Genomic DNA, 16,703 nt, shown 5'->3' with positions numbered 1-16,703 from the left:
GCAAAGGGGAAGGATCCAATTTATAGGCAAGAGGCTTGAGGGATTGAGGGCTAAGATGCAAGGATGGAGAAAAGCTCATGGAGGGCTCAGATTGCATGAGAGGAGAGCACATGGATTGTGCTTTCTTACAGCCAATCAGGGAGTGACACATGTCACAGGGTGAGAGGATGGAGGAAAGGGGAAGGATGAGTCAACAAAGGAGACTCAAAGGATAAAATTTTCATAAAGACCCTCATAATGGCTTGTAAGAGCAATGAAAGGGCTTGGAAGAGTCATTTATGGCCTGGTGGACTTCATAAAGTTTTATAGTTGGGATATTTTGAGGGATTTCGACTTGGGCTTGATTAGAAAGGTTTTAAGCTTGCTTAGGATTGTGCAAATGATTAAAGGATGGATTAGGATGGTTTAGGATTAGCTTAGGGATAGGCAAGTGGATGGCATTTAATGAGGGTGGGTGAAGGAGGAGATATTTGTTAACTTTAGCTTGGGTTAGTAAGTCATAACTCATTTTTAGGGAATGTGACAAGGTTAGGAGGGGATTAGGATTAGGTTTAAAGACATCTTCTAGAAGAGTCTAGACTTTGGATGAGGATAAAGACTTTCTAGAATAGTCTAGAACTTCCTAGGATGAGGATGAAGACTTTCTAGAAGAGTCTAGAACTTCTTAGGATGATGATAAATTAGATCTTTAGAAAATAAATAAAGTTTTATTTATTTCAAGGGTTTGGGTTGAGGAGATATTTATTAAAACTTTTTTAATAAACATGAGGATTAATATTTAATCTTAATTAAATATTTTGAGTTGGGATTAGGGGTAGGAAATGATGGGATTAACCTTTAATCAAAATTAAAGAAGGATTAGAAGATTTTGGAAGAGGTTAGTGGTCTTAAGGAAATTGGCCAAGTTTTGGGCAAAAAATTATTTATTTATTTATTTTGGGTTTTTTGGTCGATTTATTAATTAAATAATTAATAAACAAGGAAATAATGTTTAAATAAGATTTAAACATTTTTGGGAGGGATTCCTTAATTAAATATTTTTAATTAAGATAAAGGGATTTAATGGCATAAAAATAAATAAATTAATTAAATAATTAATTAATTAATAAATGATGATGTCATCAAAAAAATTTTTAGAAAATAAAAATACTTTATTTTCTAAAGGATTTAGGTGTCTACATGTAGATGCATCACTTGAATGCCATGCATAAGTGTGTTCCCCAATTTATAACTAATGGTTTGATATAAAGGCTCCATACGATGGCCCAATAATGGAAGCCAAGGATGTAACCATGCATGTATTATCACACTCTCCCTATGAGGAACCCAAGTATCTATTGTTGTTGTTGCAATGGAAAAGAAAATGCATATGTAATACATATTTTACTATAAGCCATTTGGAGGATTGTATAAAATAAACAAAAAAGAAAAGAAAACATGACATTAATCATTCCCCATTTGTTTTGTGTAAATTCTGTAATCACGAGGCTCATTCCCTTGCAAAAGCTTCTGCCACAATGACATTACCGCTAAACCATGCAAAGGATGTAGATGTATGTATGTATGTATGTATGTAGGTATATACATGTATATAGAGACCAAAAAAATTGGGCAGAGCTAATGTCATTGTTAATGGGCATTATGTTTCCCCTATATACATACATTATATATACATATTTCCCATTAACTCTATATTATTTTTGTACAGGATCTTGAGCTAGATCACTTAGCACGGGTTGAGTGAGTTTTATTGTTTAATTATTTGGATTCTAGAATATGTATGTAGTTGGATCAATTTTTCTATTGTGCTAAGATGTAATAAGCACTTTTAAAAAGATCTCTTTGTATACATACATATATAGATACATACATGTATATTTATGTTTGTATGTATGTATATGTATGTACATATATATGTATGTATGTCTGTATATATATGTATGTATGTATCATGTGGAGATCTAGGATTTCATTGTCGGGCCCTTACAATCGCTACATTTTGTTGTCGTGCCCTTTTGATCTTTGCATCTCATTGTCGTTTACTTCTGATCTCTGTGTCTTGTTCATTTTATTGTACCTAATATGATGACAGGTCTATAGGAATTTGTTGTCATGCCCTTGTGATCTCTACATCCCAAGTATCTCATGTTGTTGTTAATTTGGGCATCGATATATTATGAAGTACTAAAGTTGGTAGTAACTTCTCCCATGTCTCCAGAAAATGTAGCATAGGTTCAGGGTTCCTTGGCTCCCAAGAATTTGTAGCAGCTATTCTCACTGCTGGAATAATAACTCCAATGAAGAGTTGAGTGTAAGGAGTTGAAGAAGCAAGTCCTGCTTCTATGTAAATGCCATAATCATGAGGCTCATTTCCTTGTAGAAGCCATAACCTAGTTAAAATATACATACATATCAACCCAACTAATCAACAACTAGACCCATTTAACTGGGTTATGGCCTGTTTCTTTCTAAAAATATCTGCTATGATATGTTTTTGTAAAATTTCTTGCGAACTCTGCCCATTTTTCCTAGTCTGCATTATTTTTGTGGAGGATCTTGAGGTAAGTGACTTAGCACCTTAAAAAAGATATCTTTGTATATACATACATACATACATACATGTATATACGTATGTATGCATGTATGTATGTATGTGCCCTTGTGATCATTGTATTTCGTTGTTGTGCCCTTGTCATCTCATTGTCATGCCCTTGTGATCTTTGTATATGTATGTATGTACATATATACATATGTATATGTATAAATATGTATATGTATAAATATGTGTATATGTATGTATGTTTTTATATAAATAGAGAGATCTTAGCACAACAAAAAAACAATAAAACTCACTCAATGGGTAGCATGGCCACAGATGCGATGGCAACGCCTATTGGTAAGTAGATTCTTCTTTCTCTCTCTCATTTTTCACATGTTTATTTCACTTGAACTATTATGTCTTAGGGGGCATTTTCTAATATTGGATTCATTTTATGCAGGAGGCAGTGAGGACATTCCTAGATGTACCCATGTGATGAATTGCTCGTGAGCAATGAAGATGGACTTCCCCTAAGAGTAGCAGGAGGCAATGAGGACATTTTAGGTACTTTAAAGATTGATCCATTCTTAAATATTTTACATGTTAAAGAGGAATTCAGACATTGTGGGGGGTGGGGGGGTGCAAATGAGCTTCTACCTTGATGTGGTTGGCCCTGATTAGTAGAGAATATTAAACTATTCTCGAAACCAAGTGAAGATGATGAACGGTGCTCCCCTTAATACCATAAGCCATAAAAGAAAACAAAGAGACACCATCAAATGTGAGAACAAAATATGGACTTCTTATTTGCACTGCAAATGTGAAATTACAGAATTCATAAGTACAATATGCTAACCCACATGGGCACCTTCATTACAGTAATTTGCAAGACAAGCTACGAACTATCACCTAGAGTTGTCTTAGACAATGTTCGAGCCTTTCTTAAATAGGCAATTGTATGCTACTTGGGAAGGTTCTAGAAATTGAAACTTAATACCTAGGGCCAACAATACATATATAGTTGGCCAAATACATCTTTGAAAATTATTTTAGATATTTTGGGTAGTCCAACTTCAAAAGGCCTTAACTCATGAACCATTGCTCTGATTGGCTATTATAGCCACTTTTCAGAAATGATAGCTCTTAATCTACAGACACGGAACTACGTTAGCACCCTTTCATTGAGTTTTTGGACCTCATCTAGGCACTCTAAGGCCTCCAATAGTGAGCCTAAAGATTTTCTACAATTTTTTTTTTACTGAATATCTACAATAACTTCTCTGATACTTATGCTTGAGCAATGAGATTCTTATGGTAGGCTTATAACTCTAAAATGAACCTTCATGTAGAAAATGAGAACATTTTGAGCTCGTATGAGAAACTTACTAAAAATAGAAAGTTCCCATAAATAGTAACCACCCTATCTATTAGTCCTTACTAAAAAGAGAAAGATTGAAATAAAAAATATTTTCGGGTGATGCAAGATTGCTCTTACACCCAGGATGCTCCTACATTAGACACTCGGGGTAATTTGAGAAGTGATCTTGTCACATTTGAGGTGTTCAGAGGAAAACCAAGGTAGTTAACCTCCTCCTTTCCTAGCCATGATGAGTCCTCTACTGACCTCCCTTTCCATTTGACCAGGTATTCTTCATAAGTTTTGTTCCTTGTACTTTTGCTAACACAACTATCCAGTATCTCCTCAATCTCCTTTGTAGCCCAACTAGTTGCTGGAATACTTCACTGCACTTCTACAACTTCATCTCCATCATCTCCTTCATAATACTCTATCAAATCTAAAATATTAAATATTGGTGAAATATTTAATTCAATAGGCAACTCCACTTCATAAGCATTTCCAAAATCATGCCTTTTCACTATCTTGCACGGTCCAAACTTCTTCATCTTTAGCTTATTCTAGGTACCCACTAGAAAATGCTCGTTTCTTAAATGAACCATGACTTCATCTCTAATCTAAAATTTCTTATACCTCCTTTTTTACATATTCCTTAGCCTTATACTACATATTCATCTTAATGATGTGCTTTTTCACCTCCTCATGGATGTTCTTCAAATGTTCAGCAAAATCTTTTGCTTCAGCACTACTTATCTCTCCTATATCCAATTGCCTCAATTCAGAAGCATTTCTGGGACTACTCCCATACACAATCTGGAATGGTGATTTACTAGTACTCCTGTTCATATAATTATTATATATAAATTGTACCTATGGTAAAATCAGATCCCATCCTTTTGGTTTATCTCCAACAAAACATCTCAACAAGTTTCCCAAATTGTGATTCACAGCTTCTATCTATCCATTAGTCTGTGGATGATGTGATGAACTAAACTTCAAATCTATCTTCAAATTCTTCCACAATGTATGCCAGAAATACCTAACAAATTTGGTATCTCAGTCTAAAACTATACTCTTTGGAATACCATGTAGTCTCACCACTCCTCTAAAAAACAACTCTGCCACATGAACAACATCACTAGTCTTCTTGGAGGGAATAAAATGTACCATCTTTGAAAACTTTTCAACCACCACAAAAATAGAATCATGTCTACATTGTGTCCTCAGTAAGCCAAGAATAAAATCCATGTTGACATCCTCCTCTGGTACAGGTAATGACTGATACAACCCTGTATTCTGCTTCACTCCTATTGCCATTTGATATACTCTACAACTTTGTACAAAATTCTTCACATCTTGATGTAACTATGGCTAGTAATAATTCTTAGCAACTAAAGCTATAGTTTTATCTCTACCAAAATGTCCAACCAACCCTCCACTATGCTTCTCTTTAATGAGATTCTCTCTCACTAAACTTCTGGGAATATACAACTAGTTTCCTTTGAACAACATATTGTCCTAGATCATAAAATCAAACCACTTTGTCTTGTCAAGTGTGATAGGCTCTGTACAAGCCTTCCATGCTTCACCAAAATTAGGATCATGTGGATACAAAGTGCTGAGTTCCTTGAACCCAACCACCTCTATTTGCATTTCTATCAACAAAAGGTGTCTTCCACTAAGAGCATCTACAACTCTATTAGATTTCCCACTCCTATGTTTCAAAACAAATGTATAACTCTGCAAAAACTCGACCCACTTCAAATGCCTTCAGTTCAATTTTCCTTGACTATTCAAATATTGCAAAGCTTGATGGTCAATATACAAAACAAACTCCTTATGAAGAAGATACTGTCTCCACTTCGTCAATGCTTGAACTATAGCATAAAATTCATGATCATAAACATAATATTTTATTTTGGCATCATTCAACTTCTCACTAAAATAAGCAATAGGTCTACCTTCTCTGCTTAAAACAACTCCTATTGCAGTACCACTAGCATCACAGTCTACTTGAAACACCTTGTTAAAATTAGGAAGTGCTAAAAAAAGTTGCTTAGTAACTTTTTTGTTTCAACAGATTAAAACTCTTATCTACTCCTAGAGTCCACTTAAATTCTTTCCTATCCCCTCTCATTGTTTCATTCAAGGGTCCACAAATACTGCTAAAACCTCTTATGAACTTTCTATAAAAACTAGCCAGTCCATGAAAAGATCTTAGCTCTATCACACTCCTTGGAGTAGGCCATTCAAGGATAGCCTTCACTTTCTCTAGGTCCATTTTCAAACCTTCTGCTGAAAGTACAAATCCTAGGTACACCAACTCCTTTACAAAATTGCACTTCTTTAGGTTTATCAACAACTTTTCTTCCCTCAACTTATCAAACACCTTGCGAATATGGATCAAGTGCTCCTCCAATGTCTTACTAAAGATCAAAATATCATCTAGGTAAATAATGACAAACTTACCCAGAAATTCCTTCAGTACCTCACTCATGAGCCTCATGAAAGTGCCCGATGCATTGGTTAGCCCAAAAGGCATGATAACCACTTGTATAGTCCTTCTTTGGTCTTGAAAGAAATCTTCCACTCATCACCTTCTCTGATACGAATCTGATGGTACCCACTCTTCAAATCTATTTCTATGAAATACTCAGCTCTACTGAAACAGTCCATAATATCATCCATCCTTTGCAATGTAAATCTATACTTGATTGTGATCTTGTTGTTAGCACGAGAATCTATACACATCCTCCATTCACCATTCTTCTTTGGTGCTAATACAATGGGTACATCACATAGACTCAGACTCTCTTGGATCAACCCCTTCTACAACAACTCATGAACTTGTCTATTCAACTCTTCACTTTCTATTTGTGTCATTCTATGCACTGCCTTGTTTAGCAAACTAGCTCCTAGAACCAAATCCATCTGGTGACTGATCTTCTTCATTGGGGGAATTCCATCAGGTTCATTATCTGATACAATATTATAAAACTCTCCCAACATATCTGCAACTTCTATAGGTACTTCCTCTATTTCTTCTTTACTATCTTTTGGAATTATAGGAAAACACACATGCTCACTCTTCATACCTTTGAGAAACTCTTTTCCATCAACAAAACATATTCTAGTAGCATTACATACCTTTTCTTCTTTCTCCTTCAATGCCTTTAACTTATGTTTCACTCCATCCTTGGTTAGAGTGTAGATATTTGCTCGCCTATAGTGTACAACATGCTTGTCAAACTACCATGGCCTACCCAACAACATATAACATATGTCCATAGGTATGATATCACATAATACTCATCTTGGTAGCTTCCAATCTTGAACTTCACTGAACATTGCTCATTGACCATGACCTTGTGATCATCTTGCACCCAAGCAATATGGTATAGATGTAGGTGTTTCTATCTCTTTAGCTTCAACTTGGTGACCATCGTTTCTGACACAAGATTGTCAGTACTTCCACCATCAATGATCACATCAAAACACTTATCTTCACATCTATACCTTGTGCAAAATAAATTCCTTCTTTGATCAGGTTCATTCTCACCACTCAGTAGGACTTTTCTGTTAACTAGGACTTCTCTTCTTTCAACATCTTTAGAATGTGATGATCTGACATCTTCATCAACATGTGCCACTATGGCCTAGCCTTCTATTCTTTGATCTATCCTTCCTTGGCACTGGGTACATTCAAATGCTCTATGCCCTTCTTCTCCATAGTGAAAACATTTCCCACAGAAGCCTCCTCTTCCAAATCCTTCTCCTATGCTTCTTCCTCTTTGATTTCTATTGTTTTGATCATGGAAATGATTGGAATTGTTTCCCCTTTAGTTCTGATTGCTGCTTCTAGCCTCATCCTTGTTCTTCTGATCATCATTACGACCTCCATAAGATCACCCGCCAGATCTTTCACCTGACCTCTTTCGCTAGTCTTGTTGTCAAACTTCTTGCTCAGTTTCTTCTCAATTTTTATGGTAATTGGTATGCCTCCTCAATACTGTTCATTCAAACCAGACTCAGCTTGTCCTAAATGCTTGGCCTTAATGCATAAAGATAATGGGTGACTTTCTCCTTATTAGCTTCTGCATGGTTAGTTTTGATGAGTACTCAATAGAACTCTTCAGTATACTCTTGAACAAATTTTCCCACTTGCTTCAACCCCTGCATCTCCTTCAACAGATCAAGCTCAGAATCCATAGGAATGAATTATTGCTTTAGTTTAGCTTTCATCCTATCCCATTTAATGATTTTGTCCTTTCCCTTTCTATTTCACTCCAACTAAACCTCTTGCCACCAGATCTTTGCATGTCCCTTCAGTTTTGCCTTCACAAACTTGACCCTATCTAGATCCTCAATATCTTCATACTCAAAGTACTATTCTAGTTCATCAATCAACTCCTCTGGGTTAAGATTTCTAAAAAATGTGGGAACTTCAAACTTAGGTCCTTTTCCAATCTTGGAGATGGCCCCAAAGAACCTCTCTTCCTCTGGGTTTAGAACTGCCTCTGCTTTTCTTCTACTTTGTCCTCATCCTCACGTTCATCTCTTATACGAAGATTTATTCCTCTGAGCATTTTTTCTTTCAATGCTTGCATTTGTCTTTGGAGGGCTCAAAAACCCTCAGGTGTAACACCTACAACTCTTCTACCACGCTCTCTTTATGGAGACATTTTCATGCTTCCACTGAAACCCTAGTACAAACTGCCTCACAATTGATGATCTATCTACACGCTCAGCCCAAACCATGGTCCTGGTGCAAACTACCTCACAATTGGTGATCTGTCCACACACTCAAGAACTCTAGCTCTGATACCACTTGATGAAGGGTGCTTCCCTTAATACCATAAGCCATAACAGAAAACAAAGAAACAACAACAAATGTGAGAACAACATATGGAATTATTATTTGCATTGCAAATGCAGAATTACAGAATTCATAAGTACAATATGCTAACCCACATGGGCACCTTCATTACAGTAATCTACAAGACAAGTTGTGAACTATCACCCATAGTTGTCCTAGACAATATTCAGGCCTTTCTTAAATAGGCAATTTTATGCTGCCTAGGAAGGTTCTAGACATTGAAACTTAATACCTAGGGCCGATAGACTCTAACAATACATTTAGAGTTGGCCAAATACATCTTTGACAATTATTTTAGATATTTTGGGTAGCCCAACTTCGAAAGGCCATAACTCATGAACTATTGCTCTGATTGGCTATTATAACCACTTTTAGGAAATGACAGCTCATGATCTACATGCTTAGAATTGTGCTAGCACCTTTCCATTGAGTTTTTGGACTCATCCGGGCACTCTAAGGCCTCCAACAATGAGCTTGAAGATTTTCTACAATTTTTTTTACCAAAAATCTGCAATAACTTCTCTGATACTTATGCTTGAGCATTGAGATTCTTATGGTAGGCTTACAACTCGAAAATGAACCTTCATATAGAAAATGAGAACATTCTGAGCTCGTATGAGAAACTTACTAAAAATAGCAAGTTCCCATAAATAGTAACCACCCTGTCTACTAGTCCTTATTAAAATAGAAAAGATTGAAATGAAAAATATTTCTGGGTGATGCAAGATTGCTCTTACACCCATAATGCTCTTGCATTAGAAGCTCAACATTAACCTATGATTGTATGACAACTAATTGTGTGAATCTCTTGGTTTCAAGCAATGCATAAGGACACCATAGTTCAATATGTAATGTCAATTCATATGCATATGACATTAGGCAGAGCTAAAAAACACAATGGTTTGCATTTTTGTTACAAGTCTTTAATTAGGTATTTTAAGTTATGGACCATCACGAACATTGTTCATGATTATTAAAAACTTAATAGACTTATTAAATAAATGTAATTGTGTTGTATTTTATCAGCTCCACCTGCTGTCCAACATTTGAATATTTTAGATGTTAATGGGTAATTTAGATGTTTGTGGGGGGGGGGGAGGAATGAGCTTTCACCTTCATGTGGTTGGCCCTGCTTAGTATAGAATATTAAACTATTCTTGAAACCAAATGAAGTTCAACATTAACCTATGATTTTATGACAACTAATTGTGTGAATCTATTGGTTTCAGGCAATGTAGAAGGAGGCCATAGTTCAATATGCAATCTCAATTCATATGCATATAACATCAAGTGGAGCTAAAAAACCCCCAACAAATTTGCATTTTTGTTAGAGGTTTGCATAAACCTATCAAATAAATGTAAATGTGTTGCTTTTTTTTTTAGCTCCTTCTATTGTCCATGAATACCAGAATGCAGTTGCATGTGCATTCTCAATTCAGAGTGGCAAAATCTTATTTTGGATGTGACAAAAAAATAAAATGCACTAGAAGATGGGAAAATGATGTCACTTTTGTAGGTCTAGAACCTTTTTTTGTACTTTAAACATTGATCCTTTCTAAACGATTTTGTATGTTAATGGGAAATATAATTTTTTTTTTTTTTTTTTTTTGGTGGGTGGGGGGGGGGAAATGAGCTTCCAACTTTATGTGGTTGGCCCTGATTAGTAGAGAATATTAAACTATTCTCAAAACTAAGTGAAGCTTAATATTAACCTATGATTGCATGACAATATTAACCTATGATTGTATCATAGCTATCCAATGTTTTTCGCCAATTTTATTTATTTATTAATACAACACGTTGTTGATCTTGCAATATTCTTGCCACATGCCTATCTCAATTGCAATGGACATTTTTGACAACTTGCCGTGGGGCCCATAGCATTTCTATTGCATAGATGTTGTAATTATGATGGTGTCATCAATAGATTTTCATCGTAATTGTGATGGTGAAAATGAATAGTTTGCTAGTACATTAGCTCAATTTATGACACATGCGGTCATTGCAATTACAAATGCCACCCTTGCAATCACAACTTGTGACAGTAAAAGTATGATGCCCGTTTGACGAGAGCCAATTCCCCTTGATGTTAGTTGGGTGACAAGTTACCATCATAATTGCAATGACCTGCTATCGCAATTTGGGCCCAAATGTAGTAGTGGTGGGTTCATTGATCTTGCCCCTAAAGCTTTGGATAGTGGGTCCAATTGCCTTTCAAGACTCCTAAAAGGGATTCAAAGTCTTCTAACAGGGACTAATATGTACTGAATATTATTATAGACTCCTAATAGGGTCCATCCTCTAACAAGGAATATTTATATTAGTACATCATCTTGTGGGTACCATCCCCACTGGGGCTTTCCCTCTAATCAAGGATTTTCCTAGTTAACATGTCTGGTGTTATTGTGCATGAGGATCTTGTTGTGGTTTTTGATTATATTACTCAGATGGTAAAAGCTTATTAAGTTTGATGATTGTGATATTAGTTGGATAACTGATTCACCCCCCTATCTTAGTTATATTGGTGGACTATATATTCTAACATAATTAAGTGTAGAATGTTGATAATGGTGACGAATAAGAAAATATCAATGCAATATGGAATGGAGATTTGGAGTACGTGCCAACAAATTTGGAGCAAATGATTCATAACCTTGATGAAACAACTAAAGATCTTGAGTCGTGAGCTTTTACACTTTGCCTTCCTACAAACTTGTTTTTTTATTTAAATCCAAAAATAAAGTATGTATTTACAAGATATGGGTTTTTATAGCTATACATATACTAAAACAACCATGAGACATATTGTAATGAAGGCTTGTTTTTGTTAGGAAAGCTACAATGCAAAAATGTCTTCTTGATGCCAATTTGGAAATAAGAAAAAGTAAATTTAAATACAGAGATGTGTAAGAAAATAAGAATAAGAAAATACCATGCATACAAGACAAACACAAGAGACCAAATTTATGTGGGAAACTCTTTTGAGAAAAGACCACTACCAAAAGTTCTAGTGTCTTCTTTATATTGTAGTCCAAAAGTTGCATCGATTTCTAATGCCACAATCTTGATTTTGATTATTCATTTTTATTCACTTTTAATCTACAACTTCCTGGAACTCAACTAAACTTTTCATCCTCGTGTACTCCAAGAGTATAGACCTTGTTAGCTGTTAGAGATTAAAATCTTATTTATGTTAATACATAATGATATATTTTTTAATTAGTAAAGAACTTAGTCAAATGATAGAGTGAAGTTTTGAATTTTCCTATCTAATTGCCATCAGGTACAAACTCAACTGTCTAATTAACCTAATTTTTTTCTTGAAAGCTTTTTTTCTTGTAATTTCCTTGTAATTCCCACAAAGAAAAAATATTTTTTCAATGCATATTCTTCTTTCATATGCATCATTCTTTAGGGTAATTAATTTAGGAAGCACCTCTTTATGACTGTGGAGGATCAATTATAGAAACGGTGTGTTCACTACTCAAAACTAGATAGTCATAAATAAACATGCTATTCAAAGTCTTTTTCTGAAAGAATCATAGATCTTCATAAAATATCAGAAAGGGTAACAAGAAGGTTTGTTTTATATATAATTCAATCCTCCCTTTTTAACAATGCTTCTCACTTTTGGACTAGACAAATAGCTACATATTGAGAAATCAAATCTATAAAATATGAGCCTCTTGACTAATAAATTTGAAACTAAAAAGTCAAAAGTTTTAACTATTTATGTATGTAACACTCCCAAATTATTAGTAGCAACACTAAATGTCAAAGAGATTAAATATATCTACGGCCAAAAACCTTGGGTGGACTTATCTGTTATTTTGTCTTTGGTTGGTGGGCATCACCTCTCACTAAGTTGTGGACTCTAATAGAGTTTGGATGGAGTTTTCATTAGAAGTTCAACAATGAAAATTACATATTAAGACTTTGATCTCATATTTCACTAAGTTGGGGACTCTAATAGAGTTTGAACAGAGTTTTCATTAGAAGTTTGATTATAAAAATTATGGATTAAGACTCTGATCTCATATTTCCTAGAGATGAAATTTGACTTCAATTTTATTCTTGAGGATTATAGATGAAAATAAGTTCAAGAGTAGTAGATGTAATTTTAACGAAGAGAGTGAAACATGGTATTAAAAAAATTCAACTAAATAGTCCTTCAAAATAATCTAAAAAATCAATTCATACTTAAAATGAAATCCAAAGTTAGAGATAATATATGACTTCAATTTTATTCTCGAGGAGTATAGATGAAAATAAGTTTGATAGTAGAAGTAATTTTAATGAAGAGAGTGAAATATGGTACTAATTTTTTTTTCAACTAAATAGTCATTCAAAACAATCCTATAAACTAATTTATGGTTAAAAATGAAATCCAAAGTTTGAATTGAATTTGGTTATAAAAATAACATGATCATGAACAACAAGCTCAAAGCCTTTATCATTTTAATTGTATAATGAATTCCCATTCAAAGCCTTTATCATTTTAACTACAATGAATTCTTATTCTTCAACTATTAGCATGTTCTACTACTTTTTAGCCTACAATACTGCTAAGCTTGATGTAGGAGCAGCTTGCATCAGAAAATAAAGGGGGAAATAATTTTGTTTTTGTTTTTTTTTTTTTTAAGGGAAAATTTTATTTATTTTTAAAATTAAAAAAAATGGAGGAGAGAAAGTGACGAAAATTAGAAGCAAAAAGGGGGGAAAAAAAAGGAGAAAAGAGGGAAAAGGCATTATTAAATGTAACTTGTGGTTTGAGGGTTTATTTAATCTGACTTGCTATACTGACTTGTGGCTTATGCATGTAAGGGTTTATTTAATTTGTAATGGGCTAGACTGACTTGTGGCTTAAATAGGTATAAGTAGGGATTCTTGTGGAGTCTTTTAGGCATTCATTCAATGGAGTGAGTCATAGAGAGTGTGGGATCCAGCTTGGAGAAGAGCATGGAAGATGGAGTAGCTTAATGAGTGAAGTTTTCTAGAGTGTGTGGACAAAGCACTAAATGTGAGACAGTTTACACTTGGATCTTGGATTAAGTTTGAGAAGGGCTAGTAGCCAAGGCTTGGAAAACAAGGAGATTTCTTGGTGGGCTTGTGAGCACATGTTGAGATCTTCCTTAGAGGTTTCTATCAGAGTATGGATCTGGACTAGCTCGAGTTGGGATTGGATCTTGGGGGATCTTGCAAACTTACTATTGTAATTGCTTATGTATTTGGCCATAACCTAGAAGGCCTTACAACCAGACATCTCAGATGTAAATCTTATGATTATATTACGAGAATTGAAATTATTTTGGATCTAATTATTTGTATTATTATTTATTCTTTTGTGTGTGGTTATTTGTTGGGGGCTAGGACATCTCCTTTGGGGATTATCCTACCTTGCACTGCATCAAGTGGTATCAGAGAGAAGGTTGTTCCTGAGCATGTAGATAGATCATCGAAGTTAAAGCAATTTGTACTAGGACCTTGGGAGGACATGCAAATGGATCTATGGTTGCGAAGATGAAAGGTTGATCTTGTTTAGGAAGATTGATTTGTTGGTGATTTGTTGCAGAAGGTTTACAAAGATCTTGGAAGATGAGTCCGATAGGATTGGACCTTGGGATGATTGCGAATCTTCATGATGTTGTGGAGAGGTGGTTTTATGAGATGCTTGCTCACTTTGAAGCTAGCTTGGCTAATCAAGTTAAGGACGAGGTGAGGAAGGCATTCCATAGGTGTTTGTGGAGTTGGAGTTTACCAATCTGGAAGAGAGTTGTTTGACTGGTTAGAAGAATTTTTCGAGAGAGAAGATGACATCGCAAGGTTGAGGTTGGTTTTGTTGATCAGTTTATGGAGTTTAATATAGAACCTGCAAAGCAACTTAAGGCTATTGCTAAAGATATTATTAACCTTGTTGATGTTGGGATGGAGATTGGTTTTCATGATCAATTGGGTGAGTCTAACATGGAGATTGCAGGGCACTTAATCGTGAATGCTCTAGTTGTCGTTGGTGGTGAATTGTGTCTTGTAGAGCATCTTGTTGTGATAATGAGATGGTTGGTGTTGAGAGTTTGGCATATGTTGTTAAGAGGTCACATATTGCTGCTAATGTGAAGTTTGTGCTTCTAGTGTGGATTTATTAGTTGTTGATGCGGATGAGGGTTTTTTGATGAAGCACTATGTTCAGTTTGTTCCTAAGAGTGAGCATGTTGATTGGATGGTTGAGATTCTGGTGTTTGATAGAGTGATGTAGATGTGGATGATTTTAATTTTGGTTTTCTTGTCCCTATTAGAGTAGAAACCTTTGGTGAAGATGAAGATGGTTGTAGATATTTCTTTTGGCATCAAAGTGTGGGACGCACTTTTCTATCTACCTGGGGAGTTTGATACAGGAGCATCTTGCATCAGAAAATAAAGGGGGGAGTAATTTTGTTTGTGCTTTTGTTTTAGGAAAAAAGTAAAATAATAGTAAAAATAATTTTTAAAAAATGGAGGAGAGAGAAAGTGATGAAAATTAGAAGAAATTTTTTTTTAAATAAATAAAAAATGGAGAAAAGAGGGAAAAGGCATTTAATAGGTGGCATTATTAAACACAACTTGTGGCTTGAGGGTTTATTTAATGTGACTTGCTAGGCTGACTTGTGGCTAGTTGGGTATAAGTAGGAATTCTTGTGGAGTCTTTTAGGCATTCATTCAGTGAAGTGAGTCATAGAGAGTCTGGGATCCATCTTGGAGAAGAGCATGGAAGATGGAGTAGCTCAGTGAGTGAAGTTTTCCAGAGTGTGTGGATAGAGCGCTGAATGTGAGGCAATTTACACTTAGATCTTGGATTAAGTTTGAGAAGGGCTAGTAGTTGAGGCTTGGAAAACAAGGAGATTGCTTGGTGGGCTTGTGAGCACAGGTTGAGATCTTCCTTGGAGGTTTCTACCAGAGTGTGGATTTGGACTAGCTAGATTTGGGATTGGATCTTGGGGGATCTTGTAGAATTACTATTGTAATTTCTTATGTATTTGGCCGTAACCCAGAAGGTCTTACAGCCAGGCATCAGATGTAAATCTTATGATTATATTATAAGAATTGGCATTATTTTGGATCTAATTATCTGTGTTATTATCTATTCTTCTGATGTGTGGTTATTTGTTGGGGGCTAGGATATCTCCTTTGGGATTATCTTGCCTTATACCACATCAAAGCTACTCATGATGCAACATACCTTGTGTCTACTTGTTTAAATTACTAAAAATCATTATTATTTTTGGGTTTGTAAATTTAAGAGTGTCACATGCATAGGAGGTTTGTAAATTTACCATTCTTTGATATTGCAATGGAGTCTTTGAAATATTTCATTGAGATTTTAGTTGCAAATGTTAATATGAGACTTGTTGTATGTTGAGTTGTCATTTTATAAGATTAGATAGTGCATTGATTTTGACTATAGCATGTTTACAAAGTTTGTAGCATATTTTACATGTCGAGAGATGGTATATGCCTTTCATAGTTAAAAGTTTTCAAATTTACCTTGTGTTGGTATATAAAGTGATTCTAGCCTCATAGTAATCAGTGTCACCCCTACTAGTAAAATGTAACTCACCATTTGTTTACATACGCAGACACATTCTTGATTCACTTAAACAAGAGTATAAGGCATTGGATATACCCCACCCATTTTGATTTGATTTAGTAGGGGAGGAGTTGCATAGTCCATCCACTTATAATATAATCTTGTTCATTATTTGAACTATACTCATGATAGTGGTTCAAGAAGTTCATACTCTTTCCAACAAGAAACCCTTTTTGAAGTGATGCAAATCCCTTAAACCTGTATATTGTTGGAGAGCCAACCATTATTACAACTTTAAAAACTCATTTTTATTTCTTGCATTAAAAGTATGCTTTATTTCTTATTTATGTGACTATTTTATTAAAAAAAC

This window comes from Cupressus sempervirens, chromosome 6 (assembly GCF_028749045.1).
Source record: "Cupressus sempervirens isolate cs-2001-9-10 chromosome 6, ASM2874904v1, whole genome shotgun sequence".
NCBI classification, from domain to species: Eukaryota; Viridiplantae; Streptophyta; class Pinopsida; order Cupressales; family Cupressaceae; genus Cupressus; species Cupressus sempervirens.
This window is presented reverse-complemented; position numbering follows the sequence as displayed.